The sequence below is a fragment of the Puma concolor genome, chromosome C1 (genome assembly GCF_028749965.1).
Source record: "Puma concolor isolate L17-30 chromosome C1, mPumCon1.1.hap2, whole genome shotgun sequence".
NCBI lineage: Eukaryota > Metazoa > Chordata > Mammalia > Carnivora > Felidae > Puma > Puma concolor.
The window spans coordinates 155394197-155408940 of NC_141674.1; the positions used below are offsets into that span (position 1 = coordinate 155394197).

Consider the following 14744-nt stretch of genomic DNA (forward strand, 5'->3'; position numbering starts at 1 on the left):
TCCACACACCATCTCTAAGCCCCTTGCCAATCAATGGTTCAGGAATAGGCCTCAGGAATAGGTGAGGGGAAGCCTGCCAAAGGAGTGTCTATGAAAGTTTTGTTCACTCCTAAGAAGGAGACCAAGGAAGAGACAGAATTCTCTGTCCCCTGGACCTTATTGCATCAGGGTATGATACGTGGCACTACTTCAGTCAACTTAAAACCAGAAGGGATGTCATTCTGAGGGCAAAGCTGGAACACTGAGGGTGGCAGATCACAGAGACAGATCTCCCCCTGGGCTCTTGACGGATCGCTCAGCTCTTGGACCCAAACAACCTCTGCACTGCCTGTTATATTCAATAAACATCCTCCTTGACTAAGACGGTTTTAGACAGTTTTTCTAGCTAGTTGCAGCAGATACGCCAAACAAGTAAATATTCCTTGGTCGGTTCAAAAACTTGGCCAGTTCAGAAGCCAGCTTTCAACCAAATACTAACCATATATTTATTTGGATGTCCTTTACCCCATGCAAACAGTTAAGCTATGGCTACGATCACCAAATAAATATAATAAAATTCAAGTAAATACAATCCTGGGTAATTTACTAAACACACAGGATGGATGTTTCTTTTAAAAGAAAAATAACTAAAAAGCTGGGTTAGTCTCTCTTTCTTACATCAATAGCCTTTGGCATCATTTCACTCCCTGAGGTCATCTCTGCCACATCTCTAAGTGTTTGCCTCTTTGGAGACACATATTAGCAAGGAAGGAGATAATCACTCTTTTGCCTTCTTCTTTTTTTTCCCCCCCTCATGCAGCTGCCCTTGTTAGCTAATAGAGATTTTCGTTTACCTTCCACAAACACAAATTTATACCACTGGTAGTTTAGGTACCTTAGATAGTTACAGCACCTTTCTCTGGAAAAGCTTCAGGCCACTTCTGGAAATTATCTCATTTGTTCTTATACTATCCCTAGAAGAAATTCTGTGTTTTTATTCCTGTAAGCGACTCTGCCACAAATCCTTGACAGATATCTCATCCCTGATGAACACTGATGTGGCTTGGTGTCAGCTTTCTTGCTCCATAATCTGTGTAGAAAGGGAAACAGGTGAAGTTAGTCCAGCATCTTTGGTATTTGGAGTGAAATGGGTGGTGTGGGTCTGGGTCTGGGTGCCCTGGTGTGCTCAAGGAAAGATGGGGCCGGGAACCACTGCCAGGATCCTGGGGTGGGGGTGGGGCCCTTCTTTCTTTGGCAGCCTTGATTTAATTACTCTTTCTGAAGGCATGCCAGAGCTCCAGAGCATCTTTCTGTTCTTCACCTCCTACTTCCTTCCCTCCTCTCCCTCTTTTCTTCCTCTTTGTTTCTTTTCTTCAAATACCAGAAAGACCAAAGAAGTAGACCAATGGAACGTGTGATCTGCCTTGGTGTTATGGGTCATCATTCTAGTTCCTTTTTAGCTCCTTTTCCTCTCCACCTAAAACCCCATTTGACTGGCTAAGATAAGACCAATAAACCTTATTCAGTGGCTTCTAAGGTAAATTTTAGACAAGAAGAGATGAAAAACTAGCATGTTAAACCAAGGCATAATATTAACCTAAGAATAACAATCTGATGTCATATTTCATCAGCCATAACCTTTAGCAATAACTTAGCCCAGTTAAACCAATAATTATTTCAAAGGGCATTATATGTAACTTTTAAATCAGCAATTGATATTTGAAACAATGTTTACATCAATTCGCTCATAAGCCAAACTGGTAATGGATTCTCACCAATAGATCTCCTTTTATAATTTACTATGACAAACAAACAAACCATTAAATCTCACTTTTTAATTTTATACATAGACTTTTAAAATATAACATATATCCTACACCCTTGTTAAAATTTGTCTGTGGCCTTCAGTGACTTAGTCACTTCAGCAAAGTATACAGGTACCTGTATGATCTTCCTTTCAGACCTGTATGATCTCACTTACCTTTCATTTGGTGGTAACACGGATCTTGCTAACTATGTAATGTTGAACATGCTACCTAACCCATTCAGTTTTTAGTTTCCCATGAGATAATGAGGTTTACAGTGCCTAGTGAAACAGGGCTGTTGTTAGAACTAAATGAGATATATTATTTCATACACACACACACACACACACACACACACACACACACACCTATAAGTCACTCATACAATAGCGGGCATAAAGTAGGAAAATCTGAAAGTTTTAGTGGTATTAGAAGTAGCAATAATTATAATAGTAGTTTTATTGTTATTATGCTACTAACAATACCCATCAGATACACCATGCACCAGAGCTTGAAATATTAATTTGTAAAATAAATGTATAGCCCTTCAGTAAATGTTTCCTCTACTTTACAGCCACAAGCCTAATAAACACTACTTCCCTTCCCCAGGACATAAGTAACTGTGTTTAAATAGCTTAATCTATCTACATCCTGACATAAAATGAGCATATGTTAAAAAACCAAAATGTCAATTTAGGTATATTTCTAAAATATTTGTCAACTTTACTTTGGGAACATGGAGGAGGATTAGGTACAGAGGGTGAATATCCAAGAGAAACTAAGGACTTAAGGAGGAGCAAGAGAGTAGTTTGAGAAAGCATCCCAAAAGGTTCTGGTTTGCTTGGTTTCTCTCTCCTCTTCCTATTCTTGTAAAAAAAATCACTGCTTCGTGGATCAGAGAAAATATATTCTATGGCCTGGGCTCCAAATGGGAAAGATTTGCCATTCCCAAATAAACATGCCAATCCCAACTATACAAATAATTCCAAATCCCCAGTCATAGTGATTTCGGTATATGGCTTCATGCTCCAATTTAGGCCTCATACTTCAAGTTACATTGTGCCTTAATAAGAGTTCTGTCTCAGTCATCTTTAAAAGCAGACCGTGGCTTACAGATTAACTAAAATATAAAACTGGTGTAATTGAATTCTTTAGAGAATGGGGATTCCTTAAAGTAGCTCTGAACTAAAGCAAGCATAAGAATCATTTGGCTACTTGTAAAAGACACAGATTTCTGGGTTCTATCTCCGGAAATTCTGAAAAAGTTGATTTGGGGCATGGCCCAGGAATCTGCATTTTAAATTTTTTTTTTTAACGTTTATTTATTTTTTTGGGACAGAGAGAGACAGAGCATGAACGGGGGAGGGGCAGAGAGAGAGGGAGACACAGAATCAGAAACAGGCTCCAGGCTCTGAGCCATCAGCCCAGAGCCCGACGCGGGGCTCGAAATCACGGATCGCGAGATCGTGACCTGGCTGAAGTCGGACACTTAACCGACTGCGCCACCCAGGCGCCCCAGGAATCTGCATTTTAAACAAGCTTCCTAAATGAATTTGGTGCAGGTGGCACATAGATTACAGTTTGAGAAGGCTGCTCTGAAGGAAATGAATAGAAGTTACTAGAAATAGGCGATTGATACTTTAAACAATCAAGGCTGGAATTTAGATCTAATGTTCCCAATAAGTAAGAAAAAGCAGAAGCACACTGGATTACATGGCTTTATTTTGTTTTAGGAAGAAATAAAAATTCCTAAAAGCTGTGTATAAAAAGGCAAACTTTCTCCAAGAACTAAATAGAGAAAAGAAACTTTGCTTAGGACATAACAGAAGGGACACTAGGTAACATGCTTAACAGATGTCCTAAATTTAATTGCCCAAAAGACCCATACAAGGTTAAATCAAATAAGACTTCTACTGATGGCTAAAATTAGTTGAACTCAGTGAATTCCATTTAAAAGGTGATGAAATAGGATGGTTCAGAAACTTTACTTTCAGATTATCTAGTATACAACTATTGGGCCTGGAGATCCCCCCAAATTTTGAACTTATGTTAACAGAATTTCAGCATTTTGGAAATTAAGGGGAGGTTCTCTATGCCACAACTGAGGAAGTGATAGCTCAAAGAGCATGTTAAGGCCTTACCCTGAAAAAGGTAGGTGTCATCAGCTGAGGAACCTTGGACAAAGTTGCTTCAATTTTATTTTTCTTAATATATTTATATTAACATTATTAGTTATAATACTAATATCAACAATTGAATTTTTAAAACATTTTAATGTTTATTTATTTATTTTGAGAGAGAGAGAAAGAGCATGAGCAGGAAAAGGGCAGAGAGAGAGGGAGGGAGAGAGCGAATCCTAAGCAGGTTCCACATATCAGTGCAGAGTCCAGTGCAAGGCTTGATCTTACAACTATAAGATCATGACCTGAGCCAAAATCAAGAGTCAGACGCTCAACCGACTGAGCCACCCAGGCGCCATCAACAGCTGAACTTTGTAGAGGTGAGCTCAATCATTTATATTCACTTTTGTGGTATTTTAGTTTATCCTGACAATTTATGTGTTCTTTAAGACTGAGTCCCATTGTTTTTTAAAAATTTTGTCATATTCCAGGTGCATTGTTTTTACCATCATTTTTCCTCTTTAGTTTATCTTGTAACTGTTTCTGGCCATTTATGCTATTTTCTTTTCTCTCAATACATCCTGTCCTTTATACTCATAATATGATATACCTGCCTTCCTCTCCCGACCCCACCCCGATCAAAACCATTTCTGCCAGGCATTAGGCTATAAAACTCTGGGGACTTAGCTCTTTGTGCAAGGGCCGAAGCAGATCCAAAGCCTCTTTCTGAGGAACTCACAGACTTTGCCAGCCTGTCTCTGGCAGCATTTCCCCACAGGGAAGGGGCAGCATTCCATCTGGGTGGGAATGCTGGTTGGCTCTCCGATGTCTGTAATCATCCTACCCTACCAGCTGCTCATTTGGTTTTAAGACTTCAGGCCCTTATCTAGGGGACAATACCAAATGACCAAATCACCAGTGAAGTGAAATACAAGAAGTTTGTCTGGAAAGTAAACCGTACATCTACTCCCTTGGGTGCTCCAGAGCTTCTCTTGGATCATACTTGACCACGAGAAAGCTTCATGGTGATTCACATTAACCTAAAATCTGGGATTTGTTTCTCTGAGTTGTATAAAATTCATTCCTGAGTTCACTCTATAAATGTTGAGCCCAAGAGGCTCAAAGCTAAATGTACATTCTAAAAGAGGAACTTCATTAATCCCCAGTCTTGGCGGGTTTATCATCCCCATTTTATCCATTTTCCTTTTCTTCAACTTTCTATTGCACATGGATTAAAAAAAAATAATATACCACTTTCCATAGTATTTTTATAGAGAAGTGGGATATAATTAATGTCAAATTTTTCTGTTTATTCATAAGCATGAGACTATGCTACTTATAAATTTTCTATTTATTCGTAAGCATGAGTCTATGCTGCTTATAAATAATTATTCTCAAAGACTATAGTTAATTTTAAAATGAAATAAATGTAAAAAATTGAACTTGGAAACCCAGTATCCTAAAACTGAAAAGAATCTTTCAGTCCATCTATTTTCACCATCTAAGTTTTATAGGAGTGGTTCTTCATATTGGCATCAAAGTCACCTGGAAGGCCTTGCCAGTTGCCTCCCTAGAGTTGCTAATTCTATAGATATGAGTGAGGCCCCAAATTTTGCATTTCTAACAAGCATACAGATGATGCTGGTGCTTCTGGCCCAGGAATCATACTTTGACGTGACTGGCTTATAGAAACCACAATTTTATTTTTCTTGAAGTTAGAAACATATGTGCCATTAATATTGCTCTCATTTGTTCATTTGCTCATTTGTTCATTCATTTAATGTCCTGTGATATAATTCCTCTGAACCCAGAGTCTTGGAATGATTTATGGCAGTATTCTACAAAAGCCTGCAATAGCTTCCTGTCTCCCAGCTCCCAGCCTATTTTCAACAGCAATCAGATCAGTTTGGGAAAAATGGAAATCAAATCATGTCATTCCTCTGATCAAAAGCCTTCAGAAGTTACCCAGAGAAAGGGCCAAACTCCTTTCAATTGTCTATAAGGCCTCATGATATGGCCTTAGAGCAACCTAGCTGAACTTATCTCCTCTTGCTCTCCCTCTCCCTCACTGCTTGTTAGCCAGATTGGCTTCTGTCTGGCCTCTGCACCTGCCAGACACATATATACTGTTCCCTCTCTCAAGAATGCTCTTTCTCTAGATAGCTGAATGCCTAACTCCCTCATCTTCCTCAGGTCTTGGCCAAATGTACACCTTCTCAAAGACACCTACTGTGCTTCCCCTCCAGTTTATTACCTCACTTTATTGGTGTCTACACACCATCACCTTATTATATACTACATCATTTACTTATTTATAATGTTTATTATTCATTTTCTTTCTCTCCTGTGTAGAACATAAGCCTTGTAGGGGCTGGAATATTTGCTTTTTAGGTCTATTTTGTTCACCAACAAATCCCAAGTGCTTAGACCAGTACATGACACACAGTAGGTGCTCAGGAGGAATTTTTGAATAAACGGATTATTTAATTTTGGTTTTCCCACAAAATTTAATAATTTATATTTTAATTTACTGAAAAGAAATTCAACCTACATGTACTCTTTAAAAAGGCTTGCATTCTATTTATGGCAGCATATTTTATAATAGCAAAGTCTAGAAAAAAATGAAATGTCCACTAATAGGGGATTGGTTAAGTAAGTAAAGTAACTTAGGTTTGTATCATACAGCCATTAACATGATAAAATTAAAAAAAGCAGTAAAAGCCAAATTATCTATGGGTACTATATTTCCTAATTTTGTAGTCCTATTTAATATAGATTAAAATAACACACATTGAAATCTTGTATACTTAAATTGTATAAATAAGCTAAGTTTACTAGACTGTCTTTAAACAGAGCAAAATGAAGACTGAATGCTTTAGTCAAAGAGTTCCCTGCAATCAATATTGTAGAGGCGTAATAATAATGATTATATAGAACATTAACTAAGCACTTGCTATGCAGTAGGCACTGATCAGCTCACTTAATCTTTACAATAACCCTGTGAGATAAATGTGGTTATTGTCCTCATTTTTCAGATAAAGGAACTATAAGGTCCAGAGAGGATAAGCAACTTGGCCAAGATTGCATGGCTAGTAAATGGTGCCATCAAATCAAGTGGTTGTTCGTTTTTTGTTTTTTGTTTTAGAAAAAGTAATCAAACTCTCTCTCTAAAACTATTTTGCCATCTGCTTCTGCAGTTTCATCTTACATACTTACCTACATATATGTCAAACTGATCTATTTGCCATTCCCTGAAAGTCTCCAGTCTCTGGCCTCTGGACATCAAAAACATTCCTTGTGCCTGAAATATCATTGACCACCAATCATTGCTTGTTAAGATCCTACCTACATTCTAAAGTTAGAAGTGATTTTGCATCCCTCTAAACTCCCATAGCACACACATATTGTCTTTAAAATTCATATAATAATTATAATATTCTATCATCTGTTGTTCTTAAGGTTGTGCCTTATTGCTTCTACATTTACTGCTAAAGTCCTGGAGGATGGGATTTTACTGACTAGCCACCACAGTAAGCAGGCAGTTATTAGATAATTATTGAATACAATTACCTAAAACAAATTTTATAAATGCCCTGTCCGATGTGGTAGCCACAAGCCAGATGTAGGAGTTGAGCATTTAAAATGTGGCTAGTGCCAAAATTTGAAATGATGATATTTGGAGTATGTTGGCTTTAAAAAACATAGCATCAATAACATTAATTTCACTTGTTTATTTTTCCTTTTTTTAGCATCTAGAAAATTTCAAAGTACAAAATATAATAGGGGTCTCATTATATTTCTATTGAATAGGGCTGCTCTGATATATACAATTACCCTACCCTCTCACCCTCCTCCAAATGGTCAAACCCCTAAACAAACACAGGAATTAGAAAGGGGGACAATCCCCTATTCTGAGATGCTCAAAAAGTGAGGGGGGGCTCTCTCTGGATGGATAATTTTTCTATTTTACTTGGTCAGATTGTTATTTTTGTCCTAAGTCACAGGATTTGGGACCAAGCAACAATATAGTGAAAAACTTATTTGGTCCATAAGCAAACATTCTGTGTGTGGGGGTATGTGCCTGCACGCACATGTGTTTCTGGAGTGGAAACCACATTTAAATCTGAATACAACAGAATTATAGAAAGCTTTCTATTTTGAGGTAAATTGGCAGCATGGCAAACAGAAAGCAAACAGCGATATAATCCTTGATCCATACTCCTACTATAACATCAGTGCTGCTTCAGCCATTACAGAGAGCCCTCCCTGTGAGTGCCCTCAGCCACATTTCTCCTACTGCTGCTGGTGCCGTGTGCTTTAGGCAGTTTCTTTCCAGGCAACCACAGACTGTTTACTGACTGTAATCAAAATGACAGCACACTGTTTTCACAACCGAGTGTTGAGAGTTGATTGCCTTTTTCACTTGGCAACCTGAGGGAACTTTAGAACTGAGATCCTGAGGTACAACTTGTGTTACTTAGATGCAGAAAAACCATTTGACAAAATACGACATCCATTCTTGATAAAAAACCCTTAACAAAGTACGGATAGATGGAGCATACCTCAACATCATGAAGGCCACATATGAAAGACTCACAGCTAATATCATCCTCAATGGGGAAAACTGAGAGCCTTTCCCCTATGGCCAGTAACAAGACAAAGATGTCCACTCTCACCATTACTACTTAACATAGTACTGGAAGTCTTAGCCTCTGCAATCAGACAACAAAAAGAAATAAAAAGCATCCAAATCGGCAAGGAAAAAGTCAAATTTTCACTATTTGAAGATGACATGATACTCCCATGTAGAAAACCCAAATGATCCCACCAAAAAATTGCTAGAACTAACACATGAATTCAGCAAAGCTGCAGGATATAAAATCAATGTGCAAAAGTCTGTTGCATTTCTATACAACAAAACAAAGCAGGAGAAAAAGCAATCAAGGGATCAATCCCATTTGCAATTGCACCAAAACAATAAGATACCTAGAAATAATCCTGACTAAAGAGGTAAAAGATCAACACTGAAAACTACAGAACACTTATGAAGGAAACTGAAGAGGACACAAAAAAATGGAAAACCATTTCATGCTCATGGATTAGAACAAACATTGCTAAAATGTCTATACTACCCATAGCCATCTACACATTTAATGCAATCCCTATGAAAATACCACCAGCACTTTTTTTTTGCAGAGCTACATCCTAAAATTTGTATGGAACCACAAAAGATCCTGAATAGCCAAAGCAGTTCTGGGAAGGAAAAAAAACTGGAGGCATGATGATTCTGGATTTCACGCTATATTACAAAGCTGTAGTCATCAAGACAGTATGGTACTGGCACAAAAACAGACACATACATTAATGGAACAGAATAGAAAATCCAAACATGGAGCCACAACTGTATGGTCAATTAATCATCAACAAATCAGGAAAGAATATCCAATGGAAAAAAGACAGTCTCTTCAAAAAATAGTGCTGGGAAGACTGGATGGCGACATGCAGAAGAATGAAACTGGACCACTTTCTTACACAACACACAAAAATAAATTCAAAAGAATGAAAGACCTGAATATGAGACAGGAAACCATCAAAATCCTGGAGAACATAGGCAGCAACTTCTTTGACATGAGCCATAGCAACTTCTTTTTTTTTTTTTTCTTTTTTTTTTTTCAACGTTTATTTATTTTTGGGACAGAGAGAGACAGAGCATGAACGGGGGAGGGGCAGAGAGAGAGGGAGACACAGAATCGGAAACAGGCTCCAGGCTCCAAGGCATCAGCCCAGGGCCTGATGCGGGGCTCGAACCCACGGACCGCGAGATCGTGACCTGGCTGAAGTCGGACGCTTAACCGACTGCGCCACCCAGGCGCCCCGCAACTTCTTACTACATACATTTCCGGAGGAAAGGGAAACAAAAGCAAAAATGAACTATTGGGACATCTTCAAGATAAAAACTTCTACACAGTGAGGGAAACAATCAACGAAACTAGAAAGCAACCTGTGAAATGGGAGAAGATACTTGCAACTGATGTATCTGATAAAGAGTTTATATCTAAAATCTATAAAGAATTGTCAAACTCAACACCCAAAAAACAAATAACCCAGTTAATAAATGGGCAGAAGACATGAATAGAAACTTTTCTAAGAAGACATCTAGATGGCTAACACTCACATGAAAAGATGCTCAACATTACTCATCATCAGGAAAATACAAACCAAAACCGCAATGAGATTGTACCCCATACCTGTCAGAATGGCTAAAATTAACAACGCAAGAAACAACAGGTGCTGGCAAGGATGCAGAGAAAGGGGAACTCTCTTGCACTGTTTATGAGAATGCAAACTGGTGCAGCCACCCTGGAGAACTACTGTTTCTGTATGTTCCTCAAGAAATTAAAAATAGAACTATCCTATGATCTAGCAATTGCACTATTAGGTTTTTACCCAAAGGATACAAAAATACAGATTCAAAAGGGGTGCCTGCACCCTAATGTTTACAGCAGCATTATCAATAATAGCCAAGCTACAGAGAGAGCCCAAAGGTCTATCAACTGATGATGGATAAAGAAGATATGGTGTATATATAATGGAATATTACTCAACCATCAAAAAGAATGAAATCTTGCCATTTGCAATGATGTGGGTAGAGCTATAATGTATTATGCCAAGTGAAATAAATCAATCAGAGAAAGACAAATACCATATGATTTCACTCATATGTGGAATATAAGAAACAAAACAGGTGAACATATAGGAAGTGAGGGAAAAAGAAAAGAGAGGGAAACAAACCACAAGAGGCTCTTGGTGATGGAGAATAAACTGAGACAGATGGAGGGAGATGTGTTGGGGATGGGCTAGATGGGTGATGTATATTAAAGAGGGCACTTGTGATGAGCACTAGGTATAGTATATAAGTGATGAATCATTGAATTCTACTCCTGAAGCCAATATTGCACTGTATGTTAACTAACTAAAATCAAAGTTTTTAAAAAGGTGGGGGAAGGAAAATTAATGGTCCCTTCCCTCTGTGCTAAAAGAGGACAAGCATTAAAGAAAGCAATCTGAGGCACAGAAACAAAACAAAACAAGAACAAACCACAAAAAAACAACAACTTGCATTACTTCGAGATGGCAATGCTTTCTTCCTCAAATATAACCTGAATTCCTTTGAGGTTTATAATTAAGAGGTTTAAGATTTATCTAGCCTGGAACAGAGAGGCTGTAATCACTCCCTTCCAATCAGTTCTAGTGGAATTGGTGTTTGACTTAGATGGGGCTGAGGTTCAGCTGTCACGTGATTCTTCACCAGTGAGGACCCGGCCACGTGAGGGAGCTTCTCTACTAAGCATGCCCCACAAATAGATGATTATAATGCCATGCACTCTGATCACCCTGACATAGTGCCACAGAAGACAGTGTAACATAATGGATAAGTTTGCCCTGCTCTATCTTTTTAGAAAAAAAGATTTAATGAAAAGGTAAGGAAGAGAGGGAGGAAAACAGGAGACAAATGGAGCCTGCCATTCAGGTAGCCTGTATGTTAGGCTTGTGTTTGCCATCAGTTGTTGTGACATATTGAACACTCAACATCTTAGGTGTTCATTGTCCACATCTGTAAACAAGAGGGAGAGGAGGAAAATTGACTAGCTCATTTGTAGTGCCTTTTTTGTCTCTAAAACTCTAGTTCCCGTATCCAGACTCTGGGACTCTGTACCAGACACACTCCAACATCCACAACTTCTGGGAGAATTGAATGATGGGTACAACAATAGTCTTCTACTCTGAGCAACAAGGACCACTGCATACTGGACCAATCATGTAACTGAGCTAGGCTGTGCTATACTTACTAGAGGCTACCTTCATCTTCAGAATACTTTAGTGAACTTGGGACTTGCTCAGATTTAAACAATGTTTTTTTGATGAATAAATACTATGAATGCCTTGACTAGAGCACAGCTGGAAGGTTGGTTGCTGAAAAGAACGATCCCTCAAATCCTTTCTAACTCTACATATTCAATCCTGTATACATGATTTCTTCATGAAATGGTAATATGAAAAGTCTTCTCATCTGGGGAATTCTACACAAATAGCAGGTTTAAAAAAAAACTCACAAAACTATGTCTAATTTTCAGTGAAATATGACACGTCACTTGGCTAAGTTCCCCCCACCCTCAGCCTCACCACCACCATCCCTGCCACAAAAATAGGGTCTTTGAAAGCCAGAAAAGCTGAAAATATTTCTCCTAGGATCTGAATTCAGGACCCAAAAAGTCAGTGTTTGTTTTTTTCACCTTTCCAGCCACTAAGCACATCATTGGCACCAAAAATTAGAGCAAGGGCCTGGGTGCACCGCCCTGATTTAGGTGTCAGTGATGCCACTCACTACAGCAGGAACACACAGTGGAAGGTCTCTGCATGTAAAGGCAGGAAGGATGCTGTTCAATGCTCAATTCCTTCGAGGCTAAAGACAACCAGAATGCCTCAGGTAAGAAAAAATTACATGTGATGCACGACTTCATTTCACGAAAGGATTTGCAGCAACCAGCTTGCTCACGAGAGCCAAGACTGGTGTCGCCTGTCTATCTGGCTCTACCCAGGATGGACGATCTAGCAAGTGAGCCCCTGGCTAACAGAGGGCAGCAGTCATGAGGAGAAATGTAAAAGCTAAAGGGAAAAGATGCTAGAAAGATGCTAGAAAGAACTGGAATCTGTGGCATTCCTGCAATGTTTCAAGCGTGCCACCCGAAATGTCTCCTCAAGGATTTGGGTAATTGAGGATTCTGATAAAATTGCTTCGGCAATATTGAGCATTGAATGCACTCCTTCTTCAAGTGACCCCCCCCCCTTTAAAAAATTAATAGACTTTATTCTTTCAGGCTAACAAAAAATTTTGATTGGAAAAATACGAAGAGTTACCACATCAAGTGTGCCTTTTTCAGCTTTAAATATTTAGTCCCGAAACCTTTTATTCCGGAAGAATTTAAGAGAATAAGTAGAAAATATTTTCTCACACATAAAAGTCTCTAAATTTAGCTTTCTTGAGGGATATGGACTGTTGAAAAAGTGTGTATTATTTTATGATTAAATTAGTCTCAGAGAGGGGTGCTGGAGACATGGCACCACTATTGTGCACTTAATGGATGTTTAAAAGAGATGTGCCTTACAATGATTCAGAATAATTTTCGGACACCTGGCAAACAACATGTCCAACAAAAGTATAAGAAAGAGCTCACTTTTGTGGCTTTGGTGGTGTAGCTTAACTCTTTTGTGTTAATTTGCATAGAGATCTGCATCGTGATTTGATGTGCTGTGCCACTTTTTATTTATTCCTGAGCATTACCCTTTCCCTTTTCAATTGATCTAATTGCTTTTGAATGACAACTTGGAATGGTTTTCCCCAAAGAATCAGGTTAGTTATCACACTTGTCACCATGTTGGTAGAGAGAATGTTTATATCAACAATAAATTTTTCACTCTCTATACTCACTGAATAATTTAAGGTGACCCTTCTTTGCAAAATATTTCTTCTCTGGTTCAGGCTTTAATTCCTATCAACACTTCACTGGTTTATTTTTTTACATTTTCATTGTTGGCTAACCCCAAGTATTTTGTGTATAAAGGTAGGATGTTGATTATTTTTAAGTAAATGATCCAATCCCAGTTTAAGGACCCAAGCATGGTTTTACATACATCCATCATAAATCGAGCCTCAAACAAAGTATTGTATTTCTTCTGTTTGCCATAGAAGCACCAGCCCCCTGCTTCAAAATACGGATATTCTCAACCTGAGATTTAACAGATCTTTCCTATCAGGTGGTAATTTTACTGACCAGATTGACAGAATGGTAGGAGTTGTGAAGAAAACATACTTAAGTAGTAATATTAAGTGATACTTATCTAGAGGAAAGACTTTAGGATATAATTTGTCCTGAAGCACATAGAAGATTGTTTTATTAATGGCTACCGCAGTCTCCTCCCAGCTGTGGAAAGGACTGCTGGAAAACGACATAAAAAGCAACTGGGGTGTTAACCCAGTAAATGTCTCCTTAAAGAGTTGAAAAAGCTGACTCATCTTGGTAATGGAATTCCTTTTAAGAAATGCAATTCATTATTAATTCCGCTTAGCTATTAGATTAATTCATTTCTTTCTCATAAATATCACTTTCTGAAAATACACTTTTAAATGCATTTGGCCTTAAGAAATTTGTTGGTTTACAGGTCTGCCTTCCCTCTGAATCCACCACAATTGCAGTTTCAGAAATTAGAAATCAATGTTTTGTTTCCAGTTGGATGACCTGGACATTCAAAGAGTATCTTTCAACAGAAACTCTTATTCGATTATTGAGGGCTTAATTTTCAAAGGAGCAATTTACGAGGTACAGAATAAAAAGAGAACGAAATCTCCGGTTGTACAAATTGCAGCTCGTGGATGCTTATTTCTGAGTGTGCACAATTGTTTGTATTGTTAGTTTGCACAATATACCATAGCCAGCAGCTGGGTCAACTTTCAAATAGAGGGAAGGGTAGGAAATTAACAATTTGACATATAAAACTGCTTAAACATATGGAATAAATACCAGCCTTTTTAACCAAGGAAGAAATGGACAGGAATATATTTTTTTGTTGTTGTTATTTTCCTAAGCATTTGTGTGTCTCTTTACTGAACACACATCCACTTACTAGAATTTTGAAAGTCATTTCTCAGCTTTTACTTCGCTAGCCAACCTTTCATTAGCTTCTCTTATTTTTCTCTGCCTTCCTTCAGTCAGCTGGTTTCAAGGCTGGCCACATATTTGGACTATACTTGCAGAGCTTTTAAATAAACACTGATACCCAG

At 38.2% G+C, this 14744-nt stretch overlaps 1 protein-coding gene across 5 annotated transcripts in view; it reads right to left on the reverse strand.

Moving 5' to 3' along the window:
* Positions 1-14744, reverse strand: part of LOC112861444 (sodium channel protein type 3 subunit alpha) — a 115453-nt gene that overhangs the window by 94130 nt on the left and 6579 nt on the right. For 3 of the 5 annotated variants that reach the window (XM_025924857.2, XM_086718791.1, XM_086718789.1), the window contains exon 2: positions 875-1069. The exons of 1 other annotated variant lie outside the window; for it this stretch is intronic. The gene's annotated coding sequence lies outside the window, so the exon portion shown is untranslated. The remainder of the gene's footprint in view (positions 1-874; positions 1070-14744) is intronic. One more of the 5 variants, XM_086718790.1, reaches the window with a different exon arrangement.